Genomic DNA, 25242 nt, shown 5'->3' on the forward strand with positions numbered 1-25242 from the left:
CTTTAAAGTAGATGGGAGTAGGATGTTAGAAACAAATGATGCTGAAAAGTGCCTTTACATTGCAGTCTATGGGAACTGTGTGTTCCCATAGACCGCAATGTAAATATATATGTACAGTATATGATTATATACTTGTACATATATTTATTTGTTAATATTTGTATATACACATATTAATACATAAATATATATATGTATATATTCATAAATGCTGCCCATCTCTGTGCTACATTCCTCCTTTGGTGTGCAAAGTTCTGATGCCTTCTTTGACGGCATCAGACTGAGGCTCCCATAGGAGCTCATGGAAGCGTGCTCTCGTGATTAACTTGAAATACCAGCGTACATTATCGTGGAAAGGTAAAATCGCTTGCATGCGATGTAATCTGGGCTAAAGTGTGCCACACAAGGTAGACTACAAGAGAAAATCGGGTCTAGACAATTATAATGTAACCAGTAAATACTAATTTCCCATTTACTTTTATCATCAAATTTGCTTTTTTCTCTTGGTATTCTTTATTTAAACTAAACATAGGTAGGCTCATATGCTAATTTCTAAGCCTTTAATGGCTGCCTCTTATCACATGCTTTTTAAATCTCTTTTCAACACAAATAGACAGAAAGTACACGTGGGCCATTTAGATAACACGGTGTTCAGGCACAGGGGGTTATTTAAGATCTAGCACAATACAATGATAAATTTAAGACAATAGATAATAAACAGTCACAGTCATGTGATCAGGGGGCTGGAAGAAGGTTCCTAGATACAAGGTAATCACAAAGGTAAAAAGTATATAAATATAACTGTGTTGGTTATGCAAAACTGGGGAATGGGTAATAAAGGGATTATCTATCTTTTAAAACAATAACAATTCTATGGTAGACTGTCCCTTTAACATAAAGTTACAGCAACATGACCGTCAAAATTAAACTTTCACTCAGAGCACAATTTAAAAAACAGATGTTTCCTTTACGTCCATTATCAATGAAGATTCAAGTCTGGACACATACACACTCATGAATCTTCCTCATTATTCATTCATATAACGGGGACAAGTTTCAAGGTCGATTCAGGTATCTGAATCAGGTCTCTTCAAGCTTCCTCTATATTGGAAAGGCTACTTGACCTCTGAAATATGTAGTATTTCATTATTTAGCTAAGCATTTACAGAGACCAAACCAAAAGGAATTGCTGGCAATTTTTCAAACTAAAAGAAGGGTTTTAATTAATATATAACTCCCCTCGGGACAAGGTAAATAACAGAAGGTTTTACATTGCAAATATATCTTGATACATATTGAGCAGTTCTGTCCACATCTATTTGCATATTGTGGTTGTAAATACTGTAGATCTTTGTTTACTGTAGTACAATAATAACGGATAAAGACATTTTAGACCATGATCACAAAGAGGACAGCTGTCTATACAGTTTTACTGCCTATTAATATATTTTAATTATTAATTCTCCTTTTGTGAGAAAGGTTAGTTCATCTTCTAAGGGCTGTAGTCATTCCAGCATTAGTCAAAGGTTCTATTCTTGCTGGGTGAACTTAGAATTCTACCCGTCTGATTCCAATAAAATAACATGGGCAATAAAAGCTATTGTTGTCTTAATATCCTTTGTTGAAGTGTAAACCTAGGAGGCTTATATGAGCTTATGAATGCGCACGTCTTTAGCATTTTATGGCAGCAGTGTTTGCAATTATGTATAATATTTCTATAAAGATTGTTTCATACATATCAAGAATACTGAACAAAATTATTAATAAAGTCCATGCTCTTTCCAAAACATTTTAGTTTCATTTTGACTATATTGTCCCTTTAATTTAATTTCTCAGATTCATTATATATTTAACCTCTTCCATACAAAGGATGACACAGTTTTTCTCCCTACTTTACTTCTCTTGTAGAGAATGCCATCCTCTACCACCAACGTCTTTTTACTTGTTGCGTTGAGTATCCTGGTGTATAACAGAGCTTTTGCGATAACATTATGCACAAAACGAAAGAGGCACTTCCTCTTTTTTAGTGGCAGGCTTGATCTAAAACTCTCCTCCTTTTTGAAATAATCTTACATGGATCATCACTAATGTGAGGTCCCTCAAAGAATTTTAGAAAGGTAAATGTTAGTAGGCTTGTGCATTTGTTTTGTTACAAATACAAATTCATAATAAAAATATGCATATTTGTTACAATTTACCGAAATGAACATTCGAATGAATGTATTAACGTATACTAAGAAGAGGATTATCGCAGCTCACCCATCTGAAAAATAAGAATTTTGGTTAATTTAAACTGTGTCTAAAATTTGTATGATTAGATACGTTTTTCAACTCATTGGGCAAGATTTAACAAGCAGCAGATGCTGCCGTCTCCGCCCGAAGTTTCTGTCTGGCCGGAAACTTAAGTTAAAAAGCAGCGGTCTGGATGATTGACACCCACTGCTACTGGCCGCAAATGTGCAGGGGCAGTATTGCACAAGCATTTCACAAGAAAAACGCTTGTGCAATGTTAAATCATGCTGTCGTCATTTAGCAATGTCGGGTGGACATGATTCGCTACAGTGAATCATGCCCACCCGGCATTTAATAAATCTACCCCATTGTCTGCATAAACTGTAAAATAGTGCTGAGTGGCTAAAAACTATTTCTTAGTTTCTGTTAGTAAATTGTATTGAATTTCAGGAATAGAATCCTTGAAATCAAATAAAATATGATATAAAGTTTTAGTTTCAAACATTTAAGAAATTTTGCATCCCATGTTGTTGTTTACTAAGGATGAGCATTCGGCAGTTTCATTTGTTGCCGAGTGCAGAAGAATGAGGCCGTTCGCGGCATTCAGCTCTTTCCTGAGCCTGAATTTTACTCGTAAAAGTGCAACACACTAATATCTGGGTTGGCACAAAACTTTCATAAGAAATCAGGCTCCGAAAAGAGCCGAAAGCGGTGAGTGACCGCCTTCTTCTCTATTTAGCAGCTAATAAAACTGCCAAATCCACATCCCTATTGTTTACCATATACAGTATGCTTTTAAAAATGGCACAACAATAACTTTATTTCCATTTTGTATGGTAGCTGTTTTAAAAAGTTGGGTATTTGTGCAACTAACAGAAAAATAAAGCTAAAATTGATGTTTATTTGCAATGAGTGCAATAGTCTTCAGCAGTTGGGTGGAAAATGACTCAGTGGTGAAACAGTTAAAGATTTTACATTATTTGAAATTGGCGCATCCAGACAATAAAACATTATCTCCGTAGTGCCTTGGAATAGGGATGCCCAATAGTTTATGTAGAATAGGGTCAAGTGGTGGTTCTATGGAGGGCAAAAGTAACTCAATCTTTTGGTTGGGCTGAGGAAGATGCCACCTTCACTGCTGTCCCCTCATGCCTAGCCATGCCAAACCTATTCCAATAAATAAAGGGCTATATATATATAAATATATATTTACTTTATATTCCTTTCCAGTCCAATAAATTGCCACATACCATATTCATTTTTTAACCCTTATAAAACATTTGTATTAATATTTATATTTTTTATCAGAAAGTGTATGAGTGCAATAGTTTATTTAAATGCACTTATTTTGTGTTTGGTGAACATTTTTTTTAACCCTTACACTTGACTCTAAGGGGTACATTTATCAAGCAGCGGATGCTGCATATCTTGCGTGAGCCTTCCGGCTTGCCGGAAACATGATTTATGAAGCAGCTGTCTTAAGACCTCTGAGGTGGCGGACTGCAATCATCCGGATCAGATACGATCGGGATGATTGACACCCCCTGCTAGCAGCCGATTGGACTTGAATTTGCAGGGGGTGGCATTGCACAAGCATTTCTTATGAAATGCTTGTGCAATGATAAATGCTGTTGGCATTTATCGATGTGCGGTGTGGGGCGGACATGATTCGCTACATTCAGAGATGTCGGGCAGACATGATTCGCTACAGTGAATCATGTCCGCACAACATTTGATAAATCGGCCCCTAGGTCTTAAATTGCACTAAACTGGTGATCACAAATTTTGTTTCCACTCAAGTGCACCTGTCTATTTTGAACTTGTAATATGCATGTTAGTTAGCATGTTCGCTATATTGCTTATCGCGTTAACATTAGCACGTCACTTGTAATCTAGCCCTATAAGTAGCTTTTCCTTTTTGTACACCCCCACCTTCTCTTTTTTGAGCGAATGCCAAAGTTTAAGTTTAGGGACTTGTTAGGGGTGGTGTTTTTCTGCCCAACCAAGCTTAAAAATCAAAAGCCATCACTGGTGTTTGTGAGCTAATATCCTCTGTTTTGTGTACCCATTTGGTCTCATTGCTCCAATTATGCATTAAAGGGACACTAAACCCAAACATTTTCCCTCATGATTCATATAGAGCATGACATTTTAAGCAACTTTCTAATTTACTCCTATTATCAATTTGTCTTCGTTCTCTTGCTATCTTTATTTTAAAAGCAGGAAATCTTAGCAGCCAGCCCATTTTAGGTTCAGCACCATGGATAGTGCTTGCTTATTGGAGGCTTACATTTACCCACCAATAAGCAAGCATAACCCAGGTTCTCAACCAAAAATGGGTCGGCTCATAGGCATCACATTCCTGCTTTTTAAATATAGATAGCAAGAGAACAAAGAAAAATTGCTAATAAGAGTAAATTAGAAAGTTGATTAAAATTGCTGTTCTGTCTGAATCATGAAAGAAAAAAAATTGGGTTTAGTGTCCCTTTAACATTATATTTTAGATGTGCTAACCAAACTCCAATATATTTACTATGATGGCTACATTTGTTGATATCTAAAGAGTTGATAAGTCATAGATTAGTGCAATGTGAAATAAACAAAACCTAAGAAATAAAGTAATAACTTTCTCTGTTAAACACTGTTTTGACAAGCTTCAATCACCATGGAGCCATTTTAAATTTGCATATTACTTGTCATTCTTTTTTAGGAAAATGAACAAACTGATTTGTGGGGTTTGCAAGACATCAGGAAACAAACAGGATGAGTTTCAGTAAGTTTTCATTTAACAATTATTTATTCTAGCAATAAGCATGAATATTTAGAGTCTGTTTTACAACTAGACAATTATCATCTTTGTATAAAGAATTTACTTAGAACCAGTTTTATATGTCAAATATATCAAAATGGTGAAAGTATTTATTTGCTAGATAATAGACATGTGCACAGAAAAAATAATTAAGTTCAGGTAATCTGTTTGCTTCGAGTAAAACAAAGGCATTACTAGACATGTACGATTCGGGTTGATTCGGAAATTCGGAAAATTCAGCAAATTCGGCGATTCGGATCGAACCGAATTTCCGAATTAAAATGTTGCAGAATTTTCCGAATCGAACCGAATCGATTCGTAAATTCGGATGGCCATTGGGATTACATTAGTATTATACAGTATGTTAGGTTAACACCTAATATACAGTATTAATACTAGTCTAATCCCACCTAACACTTACCGAATTGCCGAATTTCCGAACCGAATCGAACCGAATCCAGCCAAATTTCTTCGAATCCGAATGAATCAGAAACTAATCGATTCGAAATTTTCCGAATTCGAATCGATCCGAACCGAACTTCGAAAAATTCCGAATCGATCCGAACCGAACCAAATTTTTTCGCCATGCACATGTCTAGGCATTACCAAATTTTGTTGGTGTAAGCATTCAGTTTGTACGAATATTAGCGCATTAATTTGTTTTTAATGTATATGTGTTCTCCCATTATTTTTAATGAGAAGAAAAAAAAAAATATGCAGCTTTTTATTCCATAGGCATTTAAATGCATATATATATATATATATATATATATATATATATATATATATATATATATATGTATATGTATATATGTTACAGTGTAATGTAGTGAACATAACTCACATAGTAGTGTGTCACTAACTGTAATATGTAATGTGGAGTGCTATTTAGCGCTTTTGATCAAGTGCTAACACCTCCAGAAGAAAAGTTTTTGTGCGTTTGGGTGTTAGCGCTTGTTTGACATATTGAAAGCACAAATTTTATTAGACAGAAACCCGACTTGCACTTAATACAGGACTTCGGATATTGCGACCGTGTTAACGCCCCATAGACTTCAATCGAACTCGCTGTTAAAAAAAAAAATTAACACTTATTGCTCGCAAATTAACCCAACACTAAATTAAACCCACAGTGCTATACCCAACAAGAGTTATTAATATTTCACATTCCAATGTTCTTCACATACATGACAATGTTATTTGTATTATATATATATATTTAAAAGAAAAAGAAAAGTTTCTTCTATGTGAAGATAATAATGTAAAATATGCATAACGCACTTTATGTTTCATGCTGTAACTCTAAAGCACTGTGTCAAGTTAGTGAGCATGAAAAATTAGTTATCTTATTCTATCAGCCAATCGGAATTCAAGGGATGCCATCTTGGATGACGTCCCTTAAAGGGAATCTTCAGTGTACGGCTGGGACCGTATGAAGAGGATGCGCCACGTCGGATGTCTTGAAGATGGACCCGCTCCGCGCCGGAAGGATGAAGATAGAAGATGCCGTCTGGATGAAGTCTTCTGCCCGCCTGGATGATGACTTCTTGCCGCTTGGATGAAGACTTCTGCCAGCTTCGTTCAGGTCTTTTTGCCGCTTGGATGAAGACTTCTCCCGGCTTCCTTGAGGACTTCTTGCCATGTGGATGAGGACTTTGCCGGCTGTATGAAGATGGATGTCTGGTCTTCCAAAACTGTCAGTGGACCTTCGTGGGTTAGTGTTAGGTTTTTTTAAGGGTTTATTGGGTGAGTTTTATTTTTAGCTTAGGGTTTGGGCAATGTAAAAGAGCTGAATGCCCTTTTAAGGGCAATGCCCATCCAAATGCCTTTTTTCAGGGCAATGGGTAGCTTAGGTTTTTTAGATAGAATTTTATTTGGGGGGGTTGGTTGTGTGGGTGGTGGGTTTTACTGTTGGGGGGGTTGTTTGTATTTTTATTTGCCAGGTAAAAGAGCTGATTTCTTTGGGGCAATGCCCTGCAAAAGGCCCTTTTAAGGACTATTGGCAGTTTAGTTTAGGCTAGGTTTTTTATTATTTTGGGGGGCTTTTTATTTTTATAGGGCTATTAGATTAGGAGTAATTAGATAATTAAATATTTGATAATTTCTTTTTTATTTTATGTAATTTAGTGTTTATTTTTTTGTAATTTAGTTAATTGTATTTGATTTATGTAATTTATTTAATTTTAGTGTAATCTTAGGTTTTACTGTAAAACAGATTAGGTTTTATTTTACAGGTAAATTTGTATTTATTTTAACTAGGTAGTTAGTAAATAGTTAATAACTATTTAATAACTAATCTACCTAGTTAAAATAAATACAAACTTACCTGTGAAATAAAAATAAAATATAAGCTAGCTACAATATAACTATTAGTTATATTGTAGCTAGCTTAGGTTTTATTTTACAGGTAAGTATTTATTTAGTTTTAAATAGGAATTATTTAGGTATTAATTGTAATTTTTAGTTGGAATTATTTTAATTATGTTAAAGTTAGTGGGTGTTAGGGTTAGGGTTACGTTAGGGTTAGACTTAGGTTTAGGGATTAATAACTTTAGTATAGTGGCGGCGACATTGGGGCAGCAGATTAGGAGTTAATAACAGTAATGTAGGTTGCAGCGATGTTAGGACAGCAGATTAGGGGTTTATGAGTGTATGTACGTGGCAACGACATTGAGGGCAGCAGATTAGGGGTTAATAATATTTAACTAGTGTTTGCGATGTGGGAGTGCGGCGGTTTAGGGGTTAATATGTTTATTATAGTGGCGGCGATGTCCAGAGCGGCAGATTAGGGGTTAATACATTTATTTTAGTGTTTGCGATGCGGGAGGGTCTTGGTTTAGGGGTTAATAGGTAGTTTATGGGTGTTAGTGTACTTTGTAACACTTAAGTTATGCGTTTTATGCTACAGCTTTGTAACAAAAAACTCATAACTACTGACTTTAGATGGCGGTACAGATCTTGTAGTTATAGGCTGTACCGCTCACTTTTGGCTTCACCGCAAAACTCGTAATACCAGCGCTATGGAAGTCCCATTGAAAAAGGACTTTTAAAAAGGTGCGGTACTTATGTTGCATGACGGCCAAAAAGGTGTGCGGTACAGCTATACCTACAAAACCTGTAATACCAGCGGTAGTGAAAAAGAGCCATAACGATGCTTTTTCACTCATAACGCACAACTCGTAATCTAGCTGACTGTCTAATAAAAATGATTTCAAAAAATATTGCATAAAAATGTTATAAGGGCTCAAATATATGAGGTCTCGGGTGTTAGAAAGAAAAATGCAAAGGGCTTTATCATAGAGATACATATATATATATATATATATATACATGTCTAAATATGTATGTATATACAGTATCCCACAAAAATGAGTACACCCCTAACATTTTTGTAAATATTTTATTATATATTTTCATGTGACAAAACTGAAGAAATGACACTTTGCTACAATGTAAAGTAGTGAGTGTACAGCCTGTATAACAGTGTAAATTGCTGTCCCCTCAAAATAACTCAACACACAGCCATTAATGCCTAAACCGTTGGCAACAAAAGTGATCACACCCCTAAGTGGAAATATCCAAATTGGGCCCAAAGTGTCAATATTTTGTGTAGCCACCATTATTTTCCAGCATTGCCTTAACCCTCTTGGGCATGGAGTTCACCAGAGCTTCACAGATTGCCACTGGAGTCCTCTTCCACTCCTCCATGATGACATCACAGAGCGTGTGGATGTTAGAGACCTTGGGCTCCCCCACCTTCCATTTGAGGATGCCCCACAGATGCTCAATAGGGTTTAGGTCTGGAGACATTCTTGGCCAGTCCATCACCTTTACCCTCAGCTTCTTTAGCAAGGCAGTGGTCGTCTTGGAGGTGTGTTTGGGGTCGTTATCATGTTGGAATATTGCCTTGAGGCCCAGTCTCCAAAGGGAGGGGATAATGCTCTGCTTGAGTATGTCACAGTATATGTTGGCATTCATGGTTCCCTCAATGAACTGTAGCTCCACAGTGCCGGCAGCACTCATGCAGGCCTAGACCATGACACTCTCACCACCATGCTTGACTGTAGGCAAGACACACTTGTCTTTGTACTCCTCACCTGGTTGCTGCGACACACGCTTGACACCATCTGAACCAAATAAGTTTATCTTGGTCTCATTGGACCACAGGACATGGTTCCAGTAATCCATGTCCTTAGTTTGCTTGTCTTCAGCAAACTGTTTGCGGGCATTCTTGTGCATCATCTTTAGAGGAGCCTTCTTTCTGGGACGACAGCCATACAGACCAATTTGATGCAATGTGCGGTGTATGGTCTGAGCTCTGACAGGCTGACCCCCCACTCCTTCAACCTCTGCAGCAATGCTGGCAGCACTCATTTGTCTATTTCCCAAAGACAACCTCTGGATATGATGCTGAGCACGGGCACTCAACGTCTTTGGTCGACCATGGCGAGGCCTGTTCTGAGTGGAACCTGTCCTGCAAAACCCATGTTTGGTCTTGCCCACCGTGCTGCAGCTCAGTTTCAGGGTCTTGGCAATCTTCTTATAGCCTAGACCAGTGTTTTTCAACCAGTGTGCCGTGGCACACTAGTGTGCCGTGAGAGATCCTCAGGTGTGCCACGGCAGACTGACAACAGTGTGACATATTTTTTAAACTTTGCTTGTTTTTTACTCCCAGTGCAGGGGTAGTTTGTAGGAGGCATGGCATAACAGCACAATACATACAGTATGTGTGTGTTTGTGTGTATGTGTATATATATATATGCTGTATTAGGCTACAATGTGTGATTTTTTTTTAAATTTTGGGATGGTGGTGTGCCACAGGATTTTTTAATGTAAAAAAGTGTGCCACGGCAAAAAAAAGGTTAAAAATCACTGGCCTAGACCATCTTTATGTAGAGCAACAATTCTTTTTTTTTCAGATATTTTCTTTGTCATGAGGTGCCATGTTGAACTTCCAGTGACAAGTATGAGAGAGTGTGAGAGCGATAACACCAAATTTAACACACCTAATACCTTATAACACTAACAAATCACATGACACCGGGGAGGGAAAATGGCTAATTGGGCCCAATTTGGACATTTCCACTTAGGGGTGTACTCATTTTTGTTGCCAACGTTTTAGACATCAATGGCTGTGTGTTGAGTTATTTTGAGGGGACATCAAATTTACACTGTTATACAGGCTGTACACTCACTACTTTACATTGTAGCAAAGTGTCATTTCTTCAGAGTTGTCACATGAAAAGATATAATAAAATATTTAAAAAAATGTGAGGGATGTACTCACTTTTGTGGGATACTGTATATATATATATATATATATATATATATATATATATATATATATATATATATATATATAATTTTATATATATATATATATATATATATATATATATATATATATATATATATATATATATCTTTATATGTGTGTACAGATATATTTTTTGTATTTATATGTGTATATATGAATTTACAGACATATATACACATATAAACACATAAATACAAATGCAGTCAATGATCTGAAAACATGAAAAATCATATTTATGCAATATTCATATTTACTAAAGTAATAATACATAGAATAAATATATCATATTATTCTATGTGAAGAACATTGGAATGTGAAATATTAATATTTCAGGTTGAGTTAGCGCACTTGAGAAAATGTGATCGGTGTCTATGAGGGAATTTGTTAACGCAGTGGTGATATTCAGAATTCCACTTTTCTCACACGTCGGGATAGCAATCGTGCAAAAACATTTTACTTTCAACTTGAGTTACTTTCAACTCAATAAACGCGCTACCCGACACGTGCAAATAGTCCCCATCTAGCAAAGTTAAGGAGCTAGTGGGAGCACAAACTACTGCTCCACTAGTAAGCTAGCCCTATATCTACAATAAAAATAGAATATTAAAAAAATCTGTCAATTACCAAAAAAAATGCACTTGTACAAATATATAGAGCAATGACTACTGTCTATTATGAAATTTTAATCTCCCAAACAAATAAATCTTCTTCCTGAAAAAAGGAGAGAGAAAAAAATAAGCTAAAAGCAAAAATCATGATTTTCAAAATCACAAGAGTTAATATACATATTATAGCAATTTAATATATATATATATATATATATATATAAAGCATTGTATATACTGTACATGTACAATATTCCCACATCCCCACAGCTCCTAGTGGTCTAACACTAATTTTAATAACAATGGTGATCACAGCCATAACGAATATATAGGCGTTATGTGGGAGTTTCATGGGCGTTCCAAGGAAGTAACCTATATTTTAATGGGGACACATTGCTGTGAGTTTCTAATTTTAAAAGGACTATCATCCATCTTAGATGCACCTTTTCAGCCTCACAAGTTTTTCAGTGGCGAGATTTTCCATTGTGAGAAATCTACTGAATATACAGTGAAACGTTATTTAAATATGTATTTGAACTGTTACTACACAGAAACCATTATTTGTTTTAGCCAACTCAGTGTATGTTGGGTAAACATACTTTGAATACAGTTCTACCCCGGCTATGATAACGGACAATGCTGAAACTGCAATCCCTATTATTGCCTATGGAGGGCACACTGTCACTCATCTGAACAGAGAGGGTCCTATCACTTTATTTTAAAATATTGCCAGACCCACAGATTGTGAGTCTGGCCAGGCCAAAAAAGCCAATTTCTTGTAGCTCTGACAATGCTTTTATCATCAGTCCCTAGAGAAACGTTTGATGAATATGCAGATTTGCTGATGTCAATAGTTGTATGTGAAGATTACAAATCTTTAGCAACATTAAAGTAAACATGCAGGCTGTGTATATATTTTATGTTAAAGTCACATTAAACTCATTATTTAATTCCCCATATAGGCCTAGATTGTACAAGATATCCAGCAGTGACTGCACTTGAGTGAAATTGATGTAGTAAGTGTGTGCTTGTATGTTAAGTTAAGAATTATTTTGCTCAACTGCAAATACATACATATATATATATATATATATATATATATATATATATATATATATATATATATATATATATATATATATATATATATATATTATCATAGAACCATGCGATAATACTTCCTGCCTAAAATGTCATTGCCAAAAATGATGTATACTTAAAACTGGTATGACAATCACTTTTCAAATTTGTACGACCAGTATCCCTTTCGTGACAGGGTTAAAGTGTCTACATCGGAACACCTGTTCCGATGTAGACAAATTGAAACTATGCAATCGTGCATACGATTACAAGATTTCAATTATTGGATCGCATCTGGGGGGCGTCCCTACAACCCTAGGAACGCCCTCCAGACCGCGATCAAGTCCTTGAAGCGCAGAAGGCTTCAGGACAGCCGTTTGATATGACGTTCTATTCCGTCATAACGGCTTTAAAGCCCAGTGTAAATATGACGGAATAGAACGGCATAACGGCGTTAAAAGGGTATTTAGGTTGGTTTCTTTATACGAACATGTGAATTTGAAGCACTATATATTTTTTGATCATGATTTATTATATACTTTGCTTATGTCTGGATTCTGCTCTATTTAGTTATATGATTTATAGGGTTGTACATTCATATCACATTCGGATTGTTAGTGAGGATCCAAATACGAAAGTACGGAGCCACTTGTTCTCTTTAGATATTTTCCTAGCCGGATTGATTCCTGTAAAAGATCCCCACTCTAAGATCTCGATTTACACAGATCTTAGAGTGTGGATCTTTTACAGGAATCAATCTGGTTATGAAAATATCTGAAGGGAATGAGCGGCTCCTTACTTCAACATTCGTATCCTCACTAACGATCCAAATGCACATCCCTAATGATTAGAGATTCATATTTTAATATATTGCCAAGTTATATAAAAATTTTCTAGTGTTTTATCCTTCTATATTTTAATCTTTGTGGATACAATGTATACTCTTGCTTACGACCACTTCCATAGATATGCTACTTGTAGCAATCTATTGTGACTTCATTTTAAATTTTATATATTTTATTATTGCAATCTGATCCTTTTATAATTAAGCGATATCATTTTGGGACACTCCCATTTGGAGGTACACCAATCATAGAGAGACCTGGGGGTACATTTATCATAGTGCGAGCGTACATGATACAATGTAGCGTATCATATCTGCTGCACATTGACAAATGCCAACAGCATACGCTGTCAGCATTTATCATTGCACCAGCAGTTCTTGTGAACTGCTGGTGCAATGCTGCCCCCTGCAGATTCACGGCCGGGTTTCAATCAACCCAATCGTATGGAGCAGCGGTCTTGATAAATTGGCCCCCAAGTGTTTAGTCACTCTCATTCTGTCCACGCTCCCTTGCATTTGCCTCACATTTAGAGGCGGAACATAAGGATTTGTTAAAACAAGTAAAAACTAATGATATTAAAATAATTATTTACATTGTCTTACTTCATATTTATTGATACGCTGTCAACATTTATCATTGCACAAGCATTTCTAGTGAAATGTTTGTGCAATGCCGCACCCTGCATATTCGCAGCCAATTGTGCGCCGCCTCAGAGGTTTTGGATAAGTTAAGGAACAGCAGTCTTAAGGCCGCTGCTTCTTAACTCCTGTTTCCAGCAAGCCTAAAGTCTCGCACGGAAACAGATGCATAAGGCTCAATACAGGGGTTGATAAATTGACCCCTATGTGCTCATATCTCTCTTTTGCTTCTAATTGTAATTAAGATAATAAAACACTTTCAGAAACACTGGATTACAGATCGGACACTATACTGTATTATTATTTTTTTTAGTCACGTTGATTGGCGTAGCAGTACTCTTGATATTTTTTTTAGGAAAGTATACGTATAAGCTATTTGTTTTTTTTATTGCTATGACAATTAATGAGATATGTTCCCTGGTTTTCTCGGTGAGAGTTGGTTTAAATAGCTATGCTTGTTAATTTTATGTGGTTTGTCTGAAGAATGGGTTTTGTCTCCCCAAAATGTCACAATAAACATATTTGAACTGTTCACAGACTAAAGAGTGTCATTAATTGAGGTTGGAATTATACAAATAATTGGCACCCCAACGGTATATTTCATACTGGTATAAGTGCTTTCTGTTTAAAAGTTTTATAGATAGATAGAAAGATATATAGATGACAGATAGATAGATAGATAGATAGATAGATAGATAGATAGATAGATAGATAGATAGATAGATAGATAGATGATAGATATAACATTTTTAAATGTGACCGTTTTGTAGGCACGATCAGCGATGCTGAAGTGAAGTAGAGTATTTTAGTAATATTAGAGTAATTGTTGAAAAAGGTACTCAGAAAGCCTTTATATTCTACACACAATACACACACTGCAGATGTTACATTATACATACAAACTACAAACACTAGAATCACACTACACACACAAAAAAAAATGCAAGTGAAGTCTATGTTGTGTAATTTTTTATTAGGTTTATAATGCTGTTTTAGCAAATGTTTTTGTTCATTTAACTTAGTTTAATTATATATCCTGTGTTGTTTTATTATTTAATTAGGTTTATAATGCTGTTTAGCATTTAAAGGGACAGTCTACACCAGAATTTTTATTTTTTTAAAAGATAGATAATACCTTTATTACACATTTCCCAGTTTTGCATAACCAACACAGTTATAATAATATACTTTTAACCTCTGTGATTATCCTGTATCTAAGCCTCTGCAAACTGCCACTTTTTTCAGTTCTTTTGACAGACTTGCAGTTTAGCCAATCAGTGTCTGCTCCCAGATAACTTCTTGTGCACAAGCACAGTGTTATCTATATGAAATACGTGAACTAACACCCTCTAGTGGTGAAAAACTGTTAAAATGCAATCTGAAAGAGGTGGGCTTCAAGGTCTAAGAAATTAGCATATGAACCTCTTAGGTTAAGCTTTCAACTAGGAATACCAAGAGAACAAAGCAAAATTGGTGATAAAAGTAAATTGGAAAATTGCTTAAAATTATATGCTCTATCTGAATCATGAAAGTTTATTTTGGCCTAGACTGTCCCTTTAAAGTCTTCATTTCAAAGCTTTAAAAATAATGTATTAGGTGTTACTTATGACAATTTTGAGAGGGACCTGGAACCTAACTCCCTCACTTCCTATTGACTTACATTATAAACTGGGTTTCAATTTACAACGGTTTCGATTTTCAACCATTCCTTCTGGAACCTAACCCTGGCGTAAACTGAGGGCTACCTGTACTTTTTTTTTACAATAAAGGAAATTCAATAAGGAAACAAACAAATTCTGAATAACCCCCTGAATGAATATTAGATGTTACAAAATAAATATATATTTTTTTTTCATGGAAAATTATTTGTACGAAATTATTTTTTTACCTGTGCACATTTCTAGCTTCTATAATGTGCTGTTAAGTATGTTTTAAATGCTCTGTTTTTCATGTATCCATTTACGTTTAAGCATTTCACCTATAATCTTACGCTACAGAGAAACTAATGATAATAAGTGCAATAAAAAGTCAACAAGGTCACAACAAATTGATGAGGCACTAGTTACCAAAATGAAGATACAATGTTTTGAGTTATACATTCTGTCTAATTTGATCAAGTAGCACTTAATGTCCATCAAAGATGTTTTGCTTTAAATAAAGTGTATCCTGTTAATTGGTTTTGTTTTTCAAAAAAGGGTTTTATATGCTGTAACTTTTTTATTTACGTCAATTCTGTGCATTAAGCACTGAACCATAATAAATACCAGTTTGGCTGTAATCCATTATTTGCTAATACAATCAAATAAACATTGGTATGAGTTCTCTTTTGAAATCATTGACTTTATGAGTTCAGGTATGCAATGTGCAGTAACATCAATGGAATCTAAAAGTAAAATCTTTCCTTTTACATGGAATCAGGAAATCACAATAAGAGAAAATAAAAAAAAATAAAATAAAACAAAATGAAGACACCAATATGTAGGACTGAATTAAAATTGAAAAACATGGGGGCGGAGCCAGCAGCCGATGGAGTCAGTCGCACATTCCCTGAGCTCCTAGGCCATAACTATACAAAATACCTATATTTCTGATTAAAATGATCTAGACTCACTAGTAACCTCTTACCAACTGGTTTATAATGAACCAAGGCTCTGCCTGAGTCGGGTTGCATGACTAGCTCGGGGTCTTTTGAAGGTTTTTGGAGAAAGCTGCTGCGCCACGTGTAGTGATACGCTCAGATCTGCCTCCATTACTTTTAGCTTAAGTTGTTATAGCGTGAAACCTACAGTTGTTTTTACTATGGAGGTGACTCAAGAGCTGCTACACAACTTACTTCAGGACCTAGCCCGACAGTTTGACAATTGCTTCTTGGACTTATCAGACACGTTGAAAGCGGCAGTAAAGGGAGCGGCTGACAGTGCATACAATAATGAGTGCTCTGCAGCTACGGTGAACAAATCTCTAATAGAGGTCCTCTTACCAAAACCTCGCCAGCTTTCTCCACTACACAGATCCGAGGCGGAGCTGGGTGACCCTTCACAAGACCGCTGCTATCAGCTGAGTGATCTAACTAAACCACCCGTGGTAAATGCCGCAGCGGCCCCGGTGCAGTGTTCACAGACTACGGAGCAAGAGTATGCATCGGACCTCACACTGCTTTCTGTGACAAACGAGACACAGCACTTCATTTCTGTTCCGGTAAACAAAGAGGGGTCGGTTTCCATTATTATTCTACTTACCGCGGCAATGGCAAACTCAGAGGATCTGGCGGTCTGCTCTTATTCTAACTTAGATGGATTGGGGTCACGGTCACTCTGTGACCAGGTACTACAGCTATATAGAAGGCTTTACATACCGCATGGCCCAACACTACAGCCGGTCTACATTCTTCCACTAAGTCGAAGCACTAAGGTTGGAGTGGGGTAATATGGATGCTACGTTAATGAAGCCATGGTCTCCTGCTTGCATATAAGGCTTCCTTACAAGTACACCCTCTGGACATCTACATGTGATTTCAATAATGGACTACGTTTAGTTATAATGTTAGCTTTTAAGGTCCTATGACCTCATCATATGCAGTCATGACCTTTTAGCTACGCTTTATAAACTGGAGTTTCTATCAAATGTTTATACCCTTCTTTAATAGTTGAAATTTATCCAATGTGCACCCTTATACAAGGTCCGGTTATTACTTATATATGCTTGTTTAGCTAAGAGGTTATTAGGTTTACTCCTGTTTACTAAGCTACCTAATGCACAGGGATTATTTACGTGTTTGTTTTATGTTTGATTTGGCACTCCCTAACCTATTCATCATTTAAGCTCTATACTTAAGATGTATCAATTATACTGTCAATTGGTTTATATGTAGGTTGAGAGCCAATGGATTTAAATAATCAGGAGGCACTTAGATAACTACTTTAGCATAGCCACTTAAATATTTTTTTAGGTAGAGCCTCACTGATACCACATATATACTGTACAGAGCTTACGCCTCTCATAGGACTATACAGGCTCTCACTCTAGTAGCAGCGATCAGAGGTCTTCACCCATACAGGCTATAAGTCCAGGCTAAAGTATTGCTGACGCAGTCTGATCCCAATTTTTCTTTTTTATGACAAGTAACTCACTTTTTACTTTTGTCTTTTTTTTATTGTTGTAATCTTAGGAGTGACCATTCCTTATAGAACAGGCTCTAATATTTTCAAATATTACATTAGCTCATAGGTTAGGGGAGGCAAGTGTATATTTATTATATAGGCAGAGGTAAAGGACAGGAACAGTTTTTGTGTAAGTCATCCGTCTGCTATATATGTTCCACATGTTAGCTACAATTACAGAATAGATGCTCTGTATATATGTACGAACATATATGTTTACTAATTACTATGCACTCTCACTTATCTTTAACATACCCTACCTGAGTCCGCCTACATATGTCTATACTAAAGTTCATAGGTCCTAATAGACCTTCTGAAATGTATAAAATACTTATATTTAATGTCACTCTAGAGAAATATTAGTAATAGTCCTATATGATTTATATTTGTACCACCTCCCCCCCCCATCAGGTTAATGAGAATGCCTGAGGGGTAATAGTATTGTAAATATTCACCCACCCTGGTGAATCCTTCAGCGGTATTAACCCACTCAGATATTGCCTTGTCATAAGTTGCTCTTAGTCCTATGTCTATCAAGAAAATGAGGTATTTTGCCCCCCGTTCACGTGTATCTAATAGGAGCAACTTGTTATGATTCCCTATAATCAGTCAATTTTCAAATAATAAATACACTTATTATATAATTAATATACCACTCTATAGGAAGTATAATTTTCTCGGGATGTTTAAATTCTATCATTTCATTATGTATCTACATAGGAAACAAAAGGAAAAAAGAGGTGCTTGATCTTATGTATTCGATTTCTTATATGCATACAATGTTTTCTATATTTTTTTTATGTTCGATTGGTGAGATACATATATAATACTTGAATTAAGATCTCTTTATCTTCTTATATGTAAAGGTTTCAGTATCCAATGGATAAACAATGTTGTGTATGTAAAAAGTACCAAAGTAATGCAAAATGTACATTCTGTTCATGTTCCTTCTTTTTCTTGTATTGCCTCAATAAAAATCTTTGATTAAAAAAAAAAATAAAAAAAAAATTGAAAAACATTTTTATAGGGTGATTACAATCTATTAGCTTTCTACTCTCGATAAGGATTTTTGGTTTCTGACTGAAATGGTCACATTTTTTTTAATTGATCACAATCCAAAATGTATTTGTGTACTAAAAGCCCACTGTTGCAAACATGTTTTCAACAAAAAAGCTTCAGAGAAAGTGTTCTTGTGTGTTAAGTAATTGTTATTAGGATAAAACTGGAAATCTACACAAAACTGACATATACAATGGGCCTTTTTACCCCTCTTAAACGGACAGTAAATTCATAATTAGACATTCATGATTCCGATAGAGAATACAATTTTAAACGACTTTCCAATTTACTTCTATTATTTAATTTGCTTCCTTATCTTGTTATCGTTTGCTGAAAGGTTTATCTTGGTAAGTTTAGGAGCAGCAGAGAACCTAGGTTCTAGCTTCTGATTGGTGGCTGGCTGCATATATATATACAGATTGTCATTGGCTCACTCATGTGTTCAGTTAGAAACTAGTAGTGCATTGCTGCTCATTCAACAAATAATACCAAGAGAATGAAACAAATTAGATTATAGAAGTAAATTAGAATGTTGTTTAAAAGTGTATTCGCTATCTGAATCATGAAATAAAAATTTGGGGTTTTATGTCCCTTTAAGGTTACAATAAAGTTCTTTGGATTAACCTCTTTGTTTTTGGTTATGTGTTATATAATCTGAAAACAAGACCACAACCGTGGGTCTTCTTTTATAACTGGATTTGAACGGTACTAAAACTGTAAAACCTGAAACCACACCAGGGCCAGACTGGGAATAAAAAGCATCCCTGGAAAATTTGGGGATGAGTCCTTTTTTTTTGTCAGTAGAATGCGCACACCCAAGTTTTCTCAAATTTGTAGACTAAACAAATGATGTTCAAATGAGATTTTGCTTTCGTGAGTGAGTTTTTTTAAAAAAAAAAGACTCATTCATGAATAGGCTTTTACACGGAATTGTAGCTTTGTAAATGCAAAGTCCAAAAGCGTTCATGATGTTGCATCCTACAGTTCTTGTGCCTACGTTAGTGAACTTCTAAACGGGATTTTCACCTTTGTGAATGCATCCTACAGTTCTTGTGCCTACGTGAGTGACCTTCTAAACGGAATTGCACCTTCGTGAATGGGAGATAAATAAAGGCACTGTCCTGAATTTGTTTGGACTTTGTTCTCACAAATCTGTGAACCCCTTTGAAAGCCCGTTCAAGGCTTTCCTCATACCTATATACAAATTAAGATTGTTTACCAGTGATTAGCATCTATTTGTATAACATTAGGTTTATGTTTGGTCATGAATGGGCAGTCCCCTTTGAATGCCCCGTTATGAAAATGCCTGGATTGATAGTGACGATCACAACAGTGCAAGTGTGACTTAGAAGTAAACATTAACAGAAAGAGATAACCACATAAAATTTCTAGATGTAGGGGTACTGATCTCACTTTTCCTGAAAATCCCCTTAAGTTGTTCATGATATCACATACTCAGTTTAAATATGTGCCCTTCCCACTACAGAACCTTTCAGTAGTACTATACAATAGTGATGAACAGAGGTTTAATGACTCAATACCATCTCTTCTAATACACCTCTAAAATATCTCCTGTGGCCATTTCAGAGTGTCTTGCACATGCACAACATAATAGAATGATTCCAAATAGTCTTGGAATACTTTCAAATATCCCCAATAGGTAATTTCAGGGCATTATCAATTGTCTTTAGGTTTTGAATAAGAAAAGGCTAAAATCTGTTGAAAAGTATCACAGAAATTAATTGTGATCACTGAGAACTTTTCAGCTCCATTTTATAAATAGATATTATCTCGGGTAGCCAAAATCACAATCAGGGCTGTGGGAAATTGTCAAAAGCAAGCCAGCCAATAGACTATGATTGGCTCCTATATTAGCTATTTCTATGGAGTGGTGTGCATGTGATTAATTTACAACATCCCGCTTTCTAAAGTTGGGCTAAATGTTTGATCTTTAATAATGGGTTCTGCCAATGCTGAACAAAAGCAGTCATATTAAAGTGTGTGAGTTTATGGTATGATTATGCATTATGCTCCAACATATAAACAGACCAATATCTGGGACTATATTTCCCTCAGACCTGAATGCTAATTCTGAGCACACCTTTGTTAATTCTTTAGCATATTGTTTCTACTGAGCATGCTAAAAAGGCCTTAATAATCAAAAAGTGACATGCTCTAATCCGTTAGAATATGTAATTTGTTTGACCATCGACCTTGCTCTACTCTACTCTACTTGCTCTACACATCTGATTTGGGCGTCTAGCACTGCTAATTGAATCAGCGTTGGGTTCCGCTTGGGACCAGCAGTGCATCATGGGCACTGAGCAGCACTTTTACTATGTGTTTAACCCCTTTGGAGAATTAAACCACAGTGGACGAGTATCGAAAGTTGTAAAATGACATGCTCCAACTAATTAGATTTTCTAGATGTTTGAAGGTACTTCAAGGGACATGAAACTCAAAAATTATCTTTCGTGATTCAGAACATACAATTATAAAACAACTTTTCAATTGACTTTTATTATTTGATTTGCTTCCTTCTGTTGTTATCCGCTTCTGAAAGCTTTATCTAGGAAAGCCCAGGAGCAGAAAAGAACCTAGGTTCTATCTGCTGATTGGTGGCTGCATATATATACCCATTGTAATTGGCTTACTCATGTGTTCAGTCAGTCAGCAACCAGTAGTGCATTGCTGCTCATTCAACAAAGCCTACCAAAAGAACGAAGAAAAATTGATAAAAGGAGTAAATTAGAAAGTTGCTTAAAATTGCATGCTCTATCTGAATCATGAAACAAAAAATGTGGGTTTCATATCCCTTTAACATAAACTGAAGCTACAATAGTAAATATACAACTATACTATATAGGATCTTTATACTGTAATTCGGTGTGGTGTGGATTCATAAAAAACTGTTAGTCACATGAAGAAAAACAGTAATATTTTCATTCATTTTATTTGAAAATAAAATTAGGCGGTTGAGAAATAAAAACCCTGTAGCTGTTGTTTGACCAATTTTATTGAAATTTATTTTTGTGCGTTTGTACGTTTTTTCTCTTCTCAACATACCATTTAGATTGTAAATTCTGTTCTAAGATAGGCTGTTATTATCGTCATATTCCTTTTCCTCCTCAACTGCCACTCAAATTTTATGTAATGAAATGACACACAGCATGTATGGCTAACTGACAGTCCATGGGCCCTAAGTGGCTCTCTACACTATTTTATGCAGCTCTTGGGGAAAAAATCAGAACTAGGAATGTGTGCCAAGGTTTTTTTTGGGCTCAGGATAAAGCAGACCTAAATACATGTGTTACATGGGACAACTGTTGGGTTGGCAAATAAGGTGAACACAACTCAAAAGAGTCCTCTGGTGGGGAGAATTTGTGTGTTTACAGAAATAAATTTACATGTGGCTTAAAAAAATATTAATTTTGTGGCCCTATTTGTTAGTAAGTTTTCCATCACTAACATATTTACGGGTCTGCTGTCATTTAAAACAAACAAAAAATATCTATAAATCATTAATGCAAAATAAATTATATATTAATTATATATATAGGGCAAGATACCAAGTAGAGCGCTATTTTAAGCATCCGTAACGGGGCAAATTTGCCCATTTACGAGCGCAAGTTAATTAACCAGACATTACACGTGGCTGGTTAATTCTTCTGCAAGCATGCAGGAGCACTTTGAGCTTAGCGCAATTAATTAAAGGTCAGACCTTTGATTAATTAAAAAAATGTCCCCTAATAACCCCCCAAATAAAGTGTACAGTTACTTTGTAAAATAAAAAATATGCTTTATTTTTTTTTTAAATAACTGCACGGAGAAGTTATAAGGGGTTAAAGTGAAAGGATGTGGGGTGTTTTTTATTTTTAATATAAATGTATAGGCTAAACATATATATTTATGGGTTAATATGTGTACATGCACATTTAAACACATAAATATATATGTATATCTTCATATACATACAGTATATATTTTTCTTTTGCTGCCCAATGCTGCGCGACTTACCCCCTGCGCTGTGCTAGGTTATTTGCTGTGTCTCATGGCATGAGAATGAGGCTCCCATTGGAGCCTATGGAAGCGCGATCTCGTGAGCACAGATCTTCCAGGCAATGTAAACACAAAGTCGCGTTCGCATTGTGCTGAACTTCTAATACTAGCGCACATTTGCATGCGCTGGTATTACTGAGTGGAGAGCAAATATCACGATCACGAAAGCGCAATTTTGCGCTCCACTCGTAATATAGGCCAAAGTGTTTATTTAGTAAGATTTGTAACACAGTTAATTAATAGAATGTTAAGTAAAAAAAGATAAGTTTTGATAACACTATAAAATCATGATGGTGATCTGAAGTGGAAAAAGATGATTAGCCCACGGAAAAAAATGGCATGACAGACATCAGTAATGGAAAAAAAATCAACTGACACGAACAGTCTGATTAGTGCAGTTTTCAGATTAACCCTTTTGCTGCTGAGCTATTTTATAATACTGTGCTAAATATATTTTAATCCCTTGCCTTGCTTCATTTAAACATCAGTTTCAGAGCATTTTCTGTGTTACCTAAACAAATATATTTTTTCCTTACAAAACAAATTTAGAAAATAACTATGGTTTGCAGAAACCCCCCGAAATGTTGGAGAGTCTCTAATAAAATATGCAAACCAAAAGTTATTTTATTTGTGTTATTTTATATCCCATGTGTGGTAAACAAAGTCAGGTCTCATTTCCTGAGAATTTGAACACACAACAATTCATATAAAAAATATAGGATTGTGCTCCTACTTAATTAAAAACAGTATTATCATTATTATTTTGTCACTTTGCTCATCCTTGCAAATTAAGCAGAAAATGAAAATGAAAAAAATATTCATAAAAACTTTAGCATAGCAAAAATACTTATATTTTAGCAAATATAGAACTAGATTGCAAGTGTTGCAGTCCGGCTATACCACGGAAAAATTGGCCTTTGCAAGCGGAATATTCAGCTCAACCGTATTACAAGTCGTGGTGGTACGGCTATACCGCTAGTGTTTTATCCTATACAGCAATTCTCAATTCCCCACTCAAAAAATGTAATTGAGTGTGGAATATTCAGCTCACCGGTCCGGCTATTACGCTAGCTTTATACCTTATACTGCAACAATCGATTCTGCTGTCAAAGACTAGTAGTTATGGATTTTGCGAAACAAAAATGTTTCACAAAACACATAACAAAAATGTTACAAAGTACACCACACCCCCCATAGCAAATACTATAATAAACCTATTAACCCCTAATCGTCCGCCATCCACATTGCCAACACTAAATTAAAGTATTAACCTTTAATCCGCCGCCCCCCGCATCGTCAACACTAAATAAAACTATTAGCCCCTAATCCGTCGCCCACCCACATCGCCAACACTAAGTTAAAGTATTAACCCCTAATCCACTGCCCCCCCCGCATCGCCAACACTAAATAAACCTATTAACCGCTAAACTGCCGACCCCCCACATCGCTAACACCTAAATAAAACTATTAACCCCCAATCACCCGCCCGCATTGCAAATACTAACCTAAACCTATTAACCCCTAAACCGCCAAACACCCACATCGCGACTACATAAATTAGACTGTTAACCCCTAAACCTAACACCTCCCTAACTTTAAATTAAAGTTACAATATAACTATCTTCAAATAAATAAAAACTTACCTGTGAAATAAAAAAAACTAAGCTTAAACTATAAATAAACCTAACATAATTATTTTAAAAAAAAAAATGCCACAAATAAAAAACCTAAATTACAAAATTAAAAAATACTACTAAAAAATCCTAACATTAAAAAAAAAACAGTCTAAATTTACGTAAAATAAAAAAAAATCTAAGATTACAAAAAATAATAAACTAAATTATCCAAAATAACAAAAATTAAACCTAATCTAATACCCCTATAAAAACAAAAAAGACACCCGAAAATAAAAAACGCTAATCTAACAATAAACTACCAACAGCCCTTAAAAGGACCTTTTGGAGGGCATTGCCCTAAAGAAATCAGCTCTTTTTTGTAAAAAAATTACAAAGTCCTCACTAGCAATAAAACCCCCCACCCACCCAAACCCCCAAAATAAAAAAGACCTAGCTAAATTAAACCTAAGCTACCCATTGCCCCTAAAGGGGCATTTGTATGGGCATTGCTGCCCATTAAAAAATAAAAAATGCCCTAATCTAAAAAAAAAAAACACCCCAGAACAATAAATAAAATATAACCGTAAAAAATGTACTCACCGTCCCTAAAGTCAGACATCCATCTTGTTCCAGGCAGAGCAAAGTCTTTATCCAGGCCGATCCATCTCCATCCATTGCGGGGCAATCTTCTATCTACTTCCCACAGGTGCGGAGCGGTCTTCTGAGGCGCAGAGCAGTCTTCCAGCGGCAGCAGTCTTTGGCAACATAGAGGTCCTCTTCATGTGATCGTCTGTCGCACACTGAAGATTGAATGCAAGGTAC

General features: G+C 35.7%; 1 protein-coding gene across 1 annotated transcript in view; it reads left to right on the forward strand.

Annotated features, from left to right (window-relative positions):
* Positions 1–25242, forward strand: part of RGS13 (regulator of G protein signaling 13) — a 96513-nt gene that overhangs the window by 2174 nt on the left and 69097 nt on the right. Inside the window, exon 2 of the mRNA XM_053693716.1 lies at positions 4943–5005. The gene's annotated coding sequence lies outside the window, so the exon portion shown is untranslated. The remainder of the gene's footprint in view (positions 1–4942; positions 5006–25242) is intronic.

This window comes from Bombina bombina, chromosome 10, assembly GCF_027579735.1.
Source record: "Bombina bombina isolate aBomBom1 chromosome 10, aBomBom1.pri, whole genome shotgun sequence".
Classification (NCBI taxonomy): domain Eukaryota; kingdom Metazoa; phylum Chordata; class Amphibia; order Anura; family Bombinatoridae; genus Bombina; species Bombina bombina.